The sequence below is a fragment of the Battus philenor genome, unplaced genomic scaffold (assembly GCF_028537555.1).
Source record: "Battus philenor isolate CCGP_79_NKW_IND1 unplaced genomic scaffold, ilBatPhil1.0.hap1 SCAF_27, whole genome shotgun sequence".
In the NCBI taxonomy this organism is placed as follows: Eukaryota; Metazoa; Arthropoda; class Insecta; order Lepidoptera; family Papilionidae; genus Battus; species Battus philenor.
Genome location: NW_027181690.1, coordinates 7,795,496 through 7,808,172, shown reverse-complemented (window position 1 = coordinate 7,808,172; position 12,677 = coordinate 7,795,496). Strand labels below are relative to the sequence as shown.

At 35.6% G+C, this 12,677-nt stretch overlaps 1 protein-coding gene across 1 annotated transcript in view; it reads right to left on the bottom strand.

Annotated features, from left to right (window-relative positions):
- LOC137925628 (nucleolar protein 4) overlaps positions 1-12,677 on the bottom strand; it is a 223,806-nt gene that overhangs the window by 191,463 nt on the left and 19,666 nt on the right. The window lies entirely within an intron of this gene.

The following is a 12,677-nucleotide window of genomic DNA, read 5'->3' as shown; positions in this document are numbered from 1 at the left end:
ATGTACTGCATTGCTACCGAAACAAAAATAAAATGTACTAAAGAGGCGATGTACCGCAACAGTTATGCTGCTTGTTATAAAAGCGCGGCAAGTCCTTTAAAAAGGAATGACCGGCGCCTTGAGCGTTGGCAGTGGAGCGACGGAACGGAGCTTCCACTGTGACACTGTTTCCAATTTGAATACAAAAGACAACCACGTCATTGTATGTGAAACCCTACTAACCGCGTCCAACGACTCGTATCCTTCTGTTCTGTTGTTTGTATAAATAATGTCATAGTAGTGTCAACCCTACGCAGAGTTGCTCAAAAGAACCGCGCCGTCCGCTCGTTTATTATTTTATGTAAATCGCAATTTCGCGTCGAATGAAACGATAACAGCGAACAGCTCGCTCCTTGTGTTTCCCCGCTCGAGGTGTGACCCCTCATAAGCTGTCGGGTGACGGTTCGGGCCTGTCTAAATACCAAGTGTGTATAAAATAAAATTTTATATTTTTTGCACAGTGAGGCGCTCTTGTGTTTTTTTGAAGCGCAATAATTACCCATATTTTTACGTTCTATTTTCAAAACCTCAATCAAAGAAACAATTTTGTTTAAACTAAAAAAAAAAGTAGCTCAACGAGTTATAGAGAGATCTAAACTAAGAAACGGAAGCAGTAATAATTCATTTTAAAATCTGTAGACGAATGAAAGTAACACGTCACGAACGCAACACAAACAAGTCACGAAGCGCGTAGAATAGATGGCTACTGGGATCTTGAAATTCTGCTGTGGGGCCCATGGTCTGGCAAATTCAATGTATGACATCCACCAACTAAGTGACCAAAAGATTTAAATTCAAGGAAAACGTTAGATGCAGGTTGCTTCCTATTGGTCTTATTTGGGTATGTATATGTCAAACAGTAAACGTCCTAGGGCGGAAATGATTCTGACCATAAGGAAAGAAATATTAGGTACTTCTCCGTTAACTGAACTAACTAAAAATAGAAAAATTGAAACTATATACAAACATTAATTAACTGTAAACAAGTATAAATGAGTTGTAAACAAAAGTAGCAAAATATTACAGCAGGAAAAGACAATTTTACGATTCTAGTCGCAGGTCAATTTTTGTGTTTTTATTTTTCTTAAATATGTATATTAATTGCTCTTGTAACAAAGAGACTGCATTTTATTCAGTGTTAGATAAATCCGAAGTAATAGTGTTTTACTTTTAAAATAGGAAAACGTGCGTTATTTTAAATGAATTTAGAGAATAAAGCCTTTGATCTAAACAAACATTTCACTTATGATTCTAAGACATTTGGCGAAAATTTGCTTTACGACCCTTCTTTTCATAAATTTTAAACATATTACAATGTATGAATTTTTCGATAATTCGCAACAAAAAACATTTTCACCTTTTAAACTTTTAAGATCTTTTATACTTTACATGATCTAATAATTCTATACAGTGTATCTTTATACACGGGACAAACTGTCAAGATAGGAAAGTGTAGCTTCGAGAAAGCGGTCAATCGCCGAATCCAACTCGTATGGAGCATTCTAGAAGCTCCGAAACATCTTGTCTTCTAAATTACGCAATCCCTGACTTATGGATTATCAGACTGTGAGCCCAGGTCTGCCATATTTTAGGATATATCTTTTTTTCAGTTTATAAGTTAAGAAGTTGTCTAGTTAATTGAAAATATCAAAGTCGATTCCACTTAGTGCTTGTAATAATTACTACAATTTTCACAGTTCATTTGTTACAGCTTCGATTCAGTTAGCACAGTAGATAATCAGGTGAGAGCACTTAACACGACTGACTAAAGTCCCTCCCGCGCTCCGCCTAGAAATAAGATATCGTAATGAGCGAGGGCCCGCATCGGAGAATGAAATTAAACTCGTCACAAAATTGATAGCAATTTCATAGTAGAGGGTTAGTACAGACGCCTTTTTCGGTCAAATATTTACTTTTGTTAGTTTTTGTCAATATAATTCTAAAACACGTGAATTTTTTAAATCTTATAAATTCAGCCACGTTCTAATGTGTATAGGGACCGAATAAAAGCAAACATTTTAAAAGTAAAAAGAAATACTTAAATACTAAAATGTATATTTTTAGGAAGTGAATAGGAAGCACAAATAAGCTAAAGTATAAAATAACTTGAAACCTTACGAAATAACTAATAATTACTAAAATATACAACCATTATCTTTCGGAGTCGAGCAATATGCGAATATTCTTGTAAACTGATTCAAAATCGCTTTCGTCGCATATCGACACTACCTCACATTCGTTTAGAGCTTTCTGTTACCACGTAGTCGGTGATTAGTTATTGTGTCGAGTATTGTTTTATTACATTCTTATGTATGTCTCGATAGCTAGGATGTACAAGATCAACCTAATTTTTTTTTTTACATATAACTTCATATAAAGTCAATTTTGTTCGATTTTCATTGAAATTTTAATACACCGCACAACAAAATCGCACAGACAGTATAATTCGTAACGAATTACTATAAACACTTGAAATAATTATTGATTGTGAAATCAGTTTCGTTTATGTTCTATTTGCATTTAAACTTATATCTACATTCTGATGTATTTTGCTTTATTGTTAAATGACATTCTTATATTGACTGTTTAGATAGTTACATATTATATTAAAAAGTGAGAATTATAGAAAAAAAAATTCAATCAGAATATTCCACAAACGCGGCCCATAGTGAACTCGAACCCCTAGGAAACGTGACGGTTCAGAAGAGGCCTGCAGGCAAATTCACACCCCAATTAGCGAAGGCATGAGGCGGAGCGGCAAGGAGTCCCGGGGATTTTGCCACCCTGACCCCTTAGTTCCACGAACGGATGGCACAAATGAACCGGACTATTTAGTTTTTATTTTCTGCTTTTTGAATTCTCAGTGTAGTGGGACTATGGGAAAACCTTAGTACGGAATTTGATAAAAATTTATCGATTGTTCCGTTAATTAGCTACTCGATATGCTTGCTATTTTATGACGACTCGGTGGCATAATCACCAATGTATTTGACTTCGTTCAGTTAAACTTTGATAACTAAAAAACCACTTAATCTAAATCTTTACAGCGAATAACAAAACACTAATTTGTTATTTTTGTATTTTTGTGAAACATAATTGATTTGACCTAGATAGCTGCAAAAATTTCATCTTTTAAAGCACATTTTCTATTGAATATATACGTACTTATACATATCATAATAAAAAATAATCGATTTTTTTTTAAAAGTAAAATTTATTTAATCGTTTCTCGAACGACAAATTTTCAGACCCAATTTCGTTTACTTTCAAATTGCGTAGAACGAGGCGCGTGGCTGCATATAAATACGAATGGCATACACATGCAAAGAGCAGCCGACGCCATTACGATTCTGGCTTTAAAGGTAGGCTTCGCTGTCACAAAAGCACCGTGACAGACTGGAGGACTTTAAAACGATCCGAGGTGTCACAGACGCGAATGTGACCTGAATCGGAATGCCTTTATAACTGCGAGCGTGCATAGAAAATATTATCTTTTTATACGTGCCGCAAACTTTTATTATAAGGAAATCTTAACATTGTCTTATTAAGCATTACTACAGAAACAGATCTGTTCGTTCCATTCAATTCCGTCTTATTCGGTAGTTCGATAAACCAAGTTAATAGCGCTCGCCTGGCTTTACTTTTGTAAGGAAATGCAAGGGGCATATGATTGCAGTTATCGACAACTATTGTAAAGAAATAATCAGATGCGTTTACACGTGGCTACTTTTTAAAACAGTGTAACAAAGTTTGTGTTTAATCATATTACGTACAATCATCGTTCGGATAGGTTAAACAGTAACAATTAATACACCAACGATAATTGTAGATTTTTTAATTTCACAAAAAATACATTTTTTTAAAATATTTATTGGTTTTATAATGCAAAAAAATTACATTTTGCCACGCTTTATTTGTAAAAAAAATATGTTAAAATGTGCATTTTCTTGTACAAACTTATTCTGGCGAATACATTGTTTAATTTAAAATATTTTCTTATTTGTTACACCGCTTAGATTTTCGACATAAAATTCGTCCAGAATGCGTAAAGGCATAAACGGATTTTTTGTAGTTTCTTTAGAATCTGTGAATTCCATGATCAATTTATTTATACTTTGATCCTATGTTAATTTAAGTTATAATTGGGAAGACAATGGTTTTTGTAATACAAGTGAATACGTGTTCAACAGTCGGAACCTAAAAGCTTTTGTACTGATATTGAAAAAAAAATGAAGAATATTATTATTTTTATCATATTATTACGAGGAGTTACATTAAGTGATACGACTTGGCCTGTAAATAACCTTTCATTGATAAATGACTTTAAAGCGGGAGAACGCTGGCGCCGCTTATAAATCTCTTATTTACTAAGCTCTTGCGTTCTCTCGACAGCTGCAAGCCTGAGCCGTTACAGAGATATTTCATCATTCGGAGACCATAGAGCTCTTAGATCGCTTGAACAGACTTCTTCAAAACTTGTCATTGATTTGAGTTGTCATTCAAAACGCGGTGACCATTCTTATTCGGAGAGAGCCAATCCTCAGATCGATCGGTCGCTATTCTCAAGAAAATTACAGCCATCACTACTATTACTTCAAAGATTGTTACCAATTCTGGCTCCGGTCAGATAGTGAAAATGAATGCTATGGATTTGTATATACAGGATTAGTTATTTCGTGAGGTATTCCATTTTCACTCCATGGTAAAGTACACCTGTTATGATAAAAGCCAAAGTGCATTACTATAAAGATGCAAATTTGTAGTAAAATAAAAAAAAATGTTTTCTGTCAATTCGTAATGTTGGTGAAATTTAAGAAGAACTGAGAAATTTTCGTAATTCGGCATTATCCAATCGAAGGTTTATATAATTACAATTCTAAAATTAAATATTCGAAATACGAACGGCGAACGACTTGCGTTCGACGGCGGGCAGCCGTCGGCACGTTCGCCATTTACGTCGCATTTTTACGATGTAGCCGATAACGTTTACGAGGCGCGCTGAGTGGCGACGCCGCGGCTCGCCCCGACTGATTGCATGCTAGGGTAGCACGTGCACAGTGAGGCGATTTCGATTTAAAACAAATATCGATATTTATCAAATCGCTCGTGCAATCGACGGCCGTTCGAGCCAAAAGGTTATCGAATGGCGACCGACAAGCCGCTAGCCTTGTAGTGTGTAGGCTCCTCTTATAACCCACTATCGTGGAAAGTCACTAGAAGCGGGCAGCGCAAGGCCAGTCATCGTGTGTATATTTGGACAAGTCGAGACGGCGGGTCGGGCTGGCGTGTATCGGCTGACATGATTATGATCGACATTCATTTCAGGTATATGGTGACGTCACAGGCTGTTTTGTTTAAGCGAGCCTTAGTTGCACGGACTTAACGCCGGAAAGGCTAACTGCGTCTCGAATATGTTAGTAGGCAGTCGCTTAATTTGGTAAAGATTTTATATCGAATATTTTAAAGTACAACTGTTAAATTTTAGTGTAATGATTGCTACGCAAACATTTGTGTTCCATGGCGTAGGGTCAACGTTGTTTCTAAATAAACTCACGCTTTGATCATTTACAAATCATATTAATTACGTCACTGCCCACAAACAGTCAAGGCTAATATGACATATGTCTAAAAATTCGTATTGTATCTATCCAACAACCTTTGTTTTTAATTTTTTTATTGATTTACCATCATGATTGCATAAAAACTTCCTTTGAAATGAAATTTCACATTGTTAATATTGAAATTTAGTTATCGAATTCTACCGATTCCCTGAAATAAACATGTTTAGAGGTTAGAAGCAAATTTACTTTTTATGTATTTATTTTTCTATTGGTGTTAATTAATTTAAATAATAATATTACTTACAACTTACGTCAATTTTAGACATTTGTATGAAATTATTGTATTATTAGGACTTTTCGTTGTAGACAGTGAACTGAAAATGACCAAAGAACAGTGTATGCAATGTTGAAGTGTTGTTTCCGTTGTTTTACAGTCGAAAACTACAGAACGCTTTTGCACTTTGATAAAGTCCCACCGGTGTCAGCCCTACTTAGTTGGCACTTCTCTCGTTCTATGTCGGGACTTTCGAAAATTGTTTGCACACTGGGATCTATTAAACTACAAAAGTAAGAAATAAAACATACGTATAAAAATACTTGTTTTAAAGAAATTTTGTTCAGTAGGAAGAAGATTTTGTCAGTGAATCATCATCATTATATCAGCTGGTAGACGCCTACAAAACAAGGCATAAGATTCAAACATCAACGAAGACCAACTTTTGGCTACCTGCATCCAACGACTCCCCGCGACTACCTTGACTATATTGTCGATTAAGGTGTGAGCCAATGCATTTCAAGCCGACCACTAAACCATCCCTCAGAAAACACAAAATGATTTCTTTGTAATTATGTGCAAAGCGTCTGTCTCGATATTATGCAGTATCCGGACTAGTACCAATCGAATCCTAAAGATGATCGCTGGCCAGTAAGTCACGCTTTTAAAATTTATATTTACTTCGTATTTTTCTTTTGTGTAATCTGATTTACAATATTTATTTTTTATGATGAAACACACAGACCTTGGTTCTGAATTATATTCTATACATAATTATAGACTTTTCGTAACTGTCCCCATAGGATCTAGATATAAATAAATGATAAGTTTAACATTTGTAATTCTAAAATTGAAAAACATATTTGACAAATATGTTACTATTATGTAATAAATATTGCTAAAAGTTATTTTTAATTATACTATTGCGTTTTAATTTTGGTGTTAATAAGTATTAATGTTATTATAACAAACATTTTTAGTTATGTATTTCAATAGCTTTTTATAAATTACGGAAATTATCTGAACTGTTTCTTTTAATCGAAATTTGATGAAAAATGTTATTTTTACCTTGTAATAATCCTCTTTGTTTTGTTCTGCTCAATTTTCAGGGTCGTGGCCTCGTCTCACTAGCTTCCGCCGTATGACGTTATGCCATCAATCCCTACTTTTAGATAAATGCATGGTATCACATAGTTATATCAAGTATAGTACTGATGTGATCAAAAGACCCTATTTGACAGCGTTTATGTCATGACAGTAAATTTTTTCATGTTTGAAGTTGGACTAACTAGTGAAATTACTTAGCCTATGAAAGTCATCTCTATCCAAGGTTATCCAAAACATATTTGATTTGTTTTGTCACGTAAAACATATTACGCAACCTCAGATACAGTTTTGCTGGTTTTTAAATACCGCTTAAAGGTTTTTACACAAATAATATTTGCGACAAATCGTATAATAACAAAACAATCCCCACCTATTGCTGATGTGACGTCAATATATATGTATCAAATTCAATACGTTTATTATAGTAATAAGTAAAGTTTGAAAATCTAGAAAATATTTTAAAAAATACATCAAAAAAAATTATCGATAAAGTTGGTTCGCATCACTATCGGGGTCGTGTATCCGTGACACGTCGTAGAGTCGTCGACATCGCGCCGTATTTCATGCGCCCCGCCGCGCCGAGCCCGCTCTCGAAATACACCCGGCTGGTGTTGCCATACACGATTTGCGTCCCGGATTTTTTTTTAACAAATGTCGTGTGCGCCATTTGTTTTTTTCTTTACCTTAACTATGATGAATTATACACCGCCAGTGATTTTATTAAATGTTTCAAATAGTTTCTTTTAAAATTTAAAATCAAAGTTAAATCAAACCAAAATAAAATTAAAAATATATATTTCTTTAAGTTGCTTATCTGGTGTTATTGGAAGGCTAGTAGTGACTTTCTATACCATCCTTAACGTAGCAGAGCGCTGCTTAAATAATACAAACCTTTGCATACTGTCATGCAGAAATTTTAGACATTTCAACTGTATTTTTGTTGGTTTATTTACTACAAGTATATATTTTTGATGATAGATAGCTACTGTTTCTTTATTGCCATTAACAGATTCCACGGGTTATTGGACGGATAGGAGTGAAAATGGCAAGTAATCTAAACCTCGTTTTTGGTAGCAAAGCACTAAGGCTCCCCGAGGAGAATCGGCTCAGGCCGCTACTTTCTACTCTATTACTGGATTGGGAATATACGGTATGGTTGGCCTTTATCCTTTTTATAACTTTTTTTCTGTCTTATGTATTAAAAAAACCTTTTTTATGTACCCTGCATGTCTGTATAGTACGCACTTTTTTTTCATTAGCAGGGGTCACCCAGCCTATGACCTCTTTAAGGTAGGGAAACTCTTGGGCTCCCGTGGGAGCCTCCGTTCGGGCCGCTACATACTACAGTTTCACTGGATCGGAAAGCCGCCGTTCTTAGATCGCTTTGGCGGACGTTGCATGGAGACTGGACCAAGGGCTCGTGGGGACGAAGAGACTCGGATTAGTGGGATATACTAGTGTTTACATATTGAAATTATATATTAACAATAAAAAAGATGTAGTTAATACATGCTTTTACTATAAGAAAAGTAACATTTTTGCGATTGGCTAATATTGTTTTTCCGGTGAGATTTGCAGTAACAGCCTTAAAGGTATTTAAACACTGAAGGTACTTAGTCTAGACCTGTTTTTAGTAACTCGAACGCTTTGCCGCCAAGATCTTAGGACATATTTTCATTAATCAATAGTTTCCGTATTTTGCGTGCGAGAGATTTGTCTACCTATTCCATGCGATAGCCCTTTAATACACGGCTCGCTTGGTGATTATTTTTCTTTATGATCAAGAAAGCGTAATTTTTCGTCTAATAATAACTTCTGAACTCAGTCACACTGCTTGCTTTCTTTACACTAATTGATAACCTTCAATGCTTGCTGTAAGCCGCGTGCGTAGAGATGCTATATGACCAAACAGTTAACAACATATGAAAACAGATCAGGGCTGCGTCATAAGATCCCGAAGGCCTTCTATTCAAAGTGCTTGAGAGAGCCAAACTATCTATGGCACCGCAAGAAAGTCATGTTCACTGAGTTTCCAAGCGACACCTTCAGGTATGAGATAGCTTGCACTTTTAGGCTGGGTTTCTAGTAGAGGCAGGTGACGATGAGTAGCGAGGAAAAGGTTTGTTGAGAACAAATAAAACCACTTCATTTATCTAGACTCACTTAGCCCTCTTTGGATAAACGGCACAGCTGAGTTAGTACATTTTTACTTAAATAATAAGAGAAAGATGGGTTGGAAGGAATGCGCACGTTGAAGGAGTTTTGGAGCATGTTCACCACTCATCAGCCCGCAACATATACTCACACTGTTTAACTGCGCTCCCCGAACATAATAGAAACGTTGCTGGAGTTTCTTTCACTACTAGTAATGTGAACAAGGCAAAAAAAAACCAGCATGCCGAGGTTCATCGATCTCGGACGCTAAGAATCGCATTTAACACGTCCAAAACCAAATCGAGGTTCCCTCTAGTAGGTCTATGTGCCAAGTCATTTCAGAAGCGCATTCCTAAGAGAACTAAGGGCTCCTCGGCGTCCCAATCCGGAAATAATGTGTCCGGTAATAGAGCCGAGGTTTTTGAGAGATTCCTCAAGCTAATTTACGTAAACGGGGATTAGACTAAGCACCTTCTCCCTTCGTCTTAAACTCGCAGAATATGTAAGTATCATAATCGCAACAGACATGGTCATAGTCTCATCTATAACCTAATGATGGAGTTAATCATCATCATCGCAACAGTGTACCGCTCGGCAGCCTAGCAAATCTCAAGCGGAAACATAGCTTTAACCCAATGATTTCTACCTAGTCAGCCTGCTAAATTAGAACACAACAACCTGCACTGTGTCGGCAGAAATATGACCTATAAGAGATTTCGCTACTGGTAAATTTAAACCACGCGCCTTTGTTCCAAGACGTCAATCAAGCGTTCTTCTCGAACCATTAAAAACAGTCTCGAACACACGTGTACCGACTGTTTCGGGATAAACAAAGTAGCGCAACTCCGTGCTTCGCAATACCTGCCTACGTAACGAACTCTACACTCAATATCAAGATATTAATGTAACCATAACGGCGGCAGTATATGGAATGTCCCATATATCTGTGAGAAACGTAGATTTGTTATAATATTATATACATTAAACTATATTTAACTAGTTAGTAAAATATATATATTGAAAATTAACTACGCAAAAATTATAGTTTTGTAATGTATATATATTCCATATATATGATCGACAGACAATTTGAAAACAAAATTAGAACCGCAGTAATATTTTGGTTTAATGCTTCAAAAATATATGTTTTTGGGCACGTCACCCAAAGTGGACGAAAAACCTTATTAAGGTCACCGAAAAACTAGGCCGCTTTCAACCGGTCTTATTGTAAATTTAAGGAGGGAATCTACGTCTAGATTCCAGTGGTCGATGATGATGATGATGATGAATTAAAAACTTTCATCAAATAAAGTTAAAATGTCCCCACACAGTAAAAGTAAGTAAGTAAAAGATTTGTAAGTTGTAATAATACAGCTCTGAAATGAACTGTTTCTAATAGAGGACGTTTGTAAATAACAAAGCGAATAAATAGCCTTTTTACCAAAAGTGTTTATAATGTCGGTTAGGTTAGTATTTACTATATGATAGTTTTATTTATTCACTTTATAAAATATATAATATCACTTCGATCATAGTATCCGCCGTCAAAATTTTTACGGAAATTTTGTTAGATTTATATAATAATAATAATAATAATGTATTGGGGCGATCAACAGAGCTGTTTGTTGATCTTTGTCATGAAAAAAATATTTTTCTCTTTCTTTTTGTGTAAAAAATATTTGGTAACTAAAATTCACACAAGAGCTTATTTAGCGATTCGAAATCATTATTAATTAAAAAAGTTAATAAACAAAAAAGTCTACAAAAAGTAAAACGTATATACACTCTACCCGGCGCGCATAAGTACATAGATATAGACACGTTTGCACGGGCTCGTGGCGGGCGGCAGCGTCGGATGTATAAAGTGGCGCGCCGGTGGCCGCATCACATAGCTATAACTCGCGGTAGCGTGACAAACTGCGCGGGCTTGCGTGGAGTCGACTGTGTTGCTTGCCTTTTTTATTATTTTTTCTTCATTTTTGACGGATCTTTGTCGTTGGTTATATGGCTTCGAATTTATGTAACTTTTTATCGATCAGTCTAAATGATTGATGTTAACTAGTATTGTACAACGCGAAGGACTAGAAGTACATGTAAACTTATAACATTAAATCCGCGCGCTTCGCATGACATTAAATGTAGATAAAAATAATAAATTATATCTAGCTCTTTATTTGCCATAAATGTGATCTCGCCAAGTTAATATTTCCACCTAATTTTAAGTCTTTAAACCTAATAATTCCAGAGACATCGTGATAAGGCAGTATATGGGTGAATATGCCTTATATTTACACATGTAATGAAATTAATTATAATTTACCACATAAAATAAAGAATATTTTATACAGTTGGTCCTAAAAGTAAAGATATATTTATAAATACGCTGATTTATGGACAATCGCCATGGGTACGAAAAATCTGCAAAGATCTTAGTTATTTATTAATACAAAATACTTCACGTGTTAACACATTAAGTTAGCACAGTTCCAATTGTAAACTCTAAAATAAATCTCCATTATTTTACTATTTATTGTAACAAATTTCACATTTTTATTCTAGCAAATTATAATGTACATTATATAGTAATGTATTTTTATGCCAGCAAACTGATTATTTACAATATACAAGCACATACAACCAAAATTTATTTTTTCCGATTATCTAATAAAAAGGTTTTTGTAGATAAAATTCTTTACTTTCTATGCTAATTAAAAGATTGTGTTATAGCAAAGTTAGGTTTGTGTTTAGCAAATTAAAATTATAGTTTAAAATTAATATGGACTAATTAATGTATGTTTTTACGTTTTTACGTTTATGCACAGAGCTGGTAATTCTAATTATCTGAAATAAATACGTAGTAAAATTATATAATACAATTACAAAATAAATAAAATGTTATTTGATATTAAAAAACAAAATTTAATAAGAATACTACTTTCTATTTTTATATCTACTTTATTGGTATTGAAAAATCTATCCGAACAAAATATGCACTTTATACAAAAAATATTTCCAGGTGGCATGCGGCTCTACGGCCGTCTATCATCCCACTCGACACCGGAGGGCGCCGTCGCTAAAGCGCGATACTACGGGCTCGCCTCGGGCGGCGCGAACCAATTACCCGCCGCCGCCGCGCGGGCATTTACCCCCCCGCGCGCCCCTGCCCCGTCGGTCCCCCTCCGTCGCCCACCCGTCGCGGCACGGAATTACTTATCTCCAGCGCGCCGCTGCCAGCCCGGTACTCTGCCGCCCGCAATGCGAATGCGGCGCGGCTTTTTGTGCCCCGTTTTCCGCACCCGACGCTCCAAACGAACCGGACCGAGTTTATCGGGCGAGTCCCCAATAGTCCGCAACGTCAAACCTCCTCGCCTCGATCCGGGTAAATTCTGAACAATGACGGCGTTAATTGAAATATCCAACGGTGTGTTGCGTTGGTCATTTGGAAGTCCTGCCTATCCAATCTTTCTAATTAGCGTGCTTTATTTATTTAATTCTGAATATATACATTTTACTAGGAAAATGTATTTGTTTTTGGAAAAATA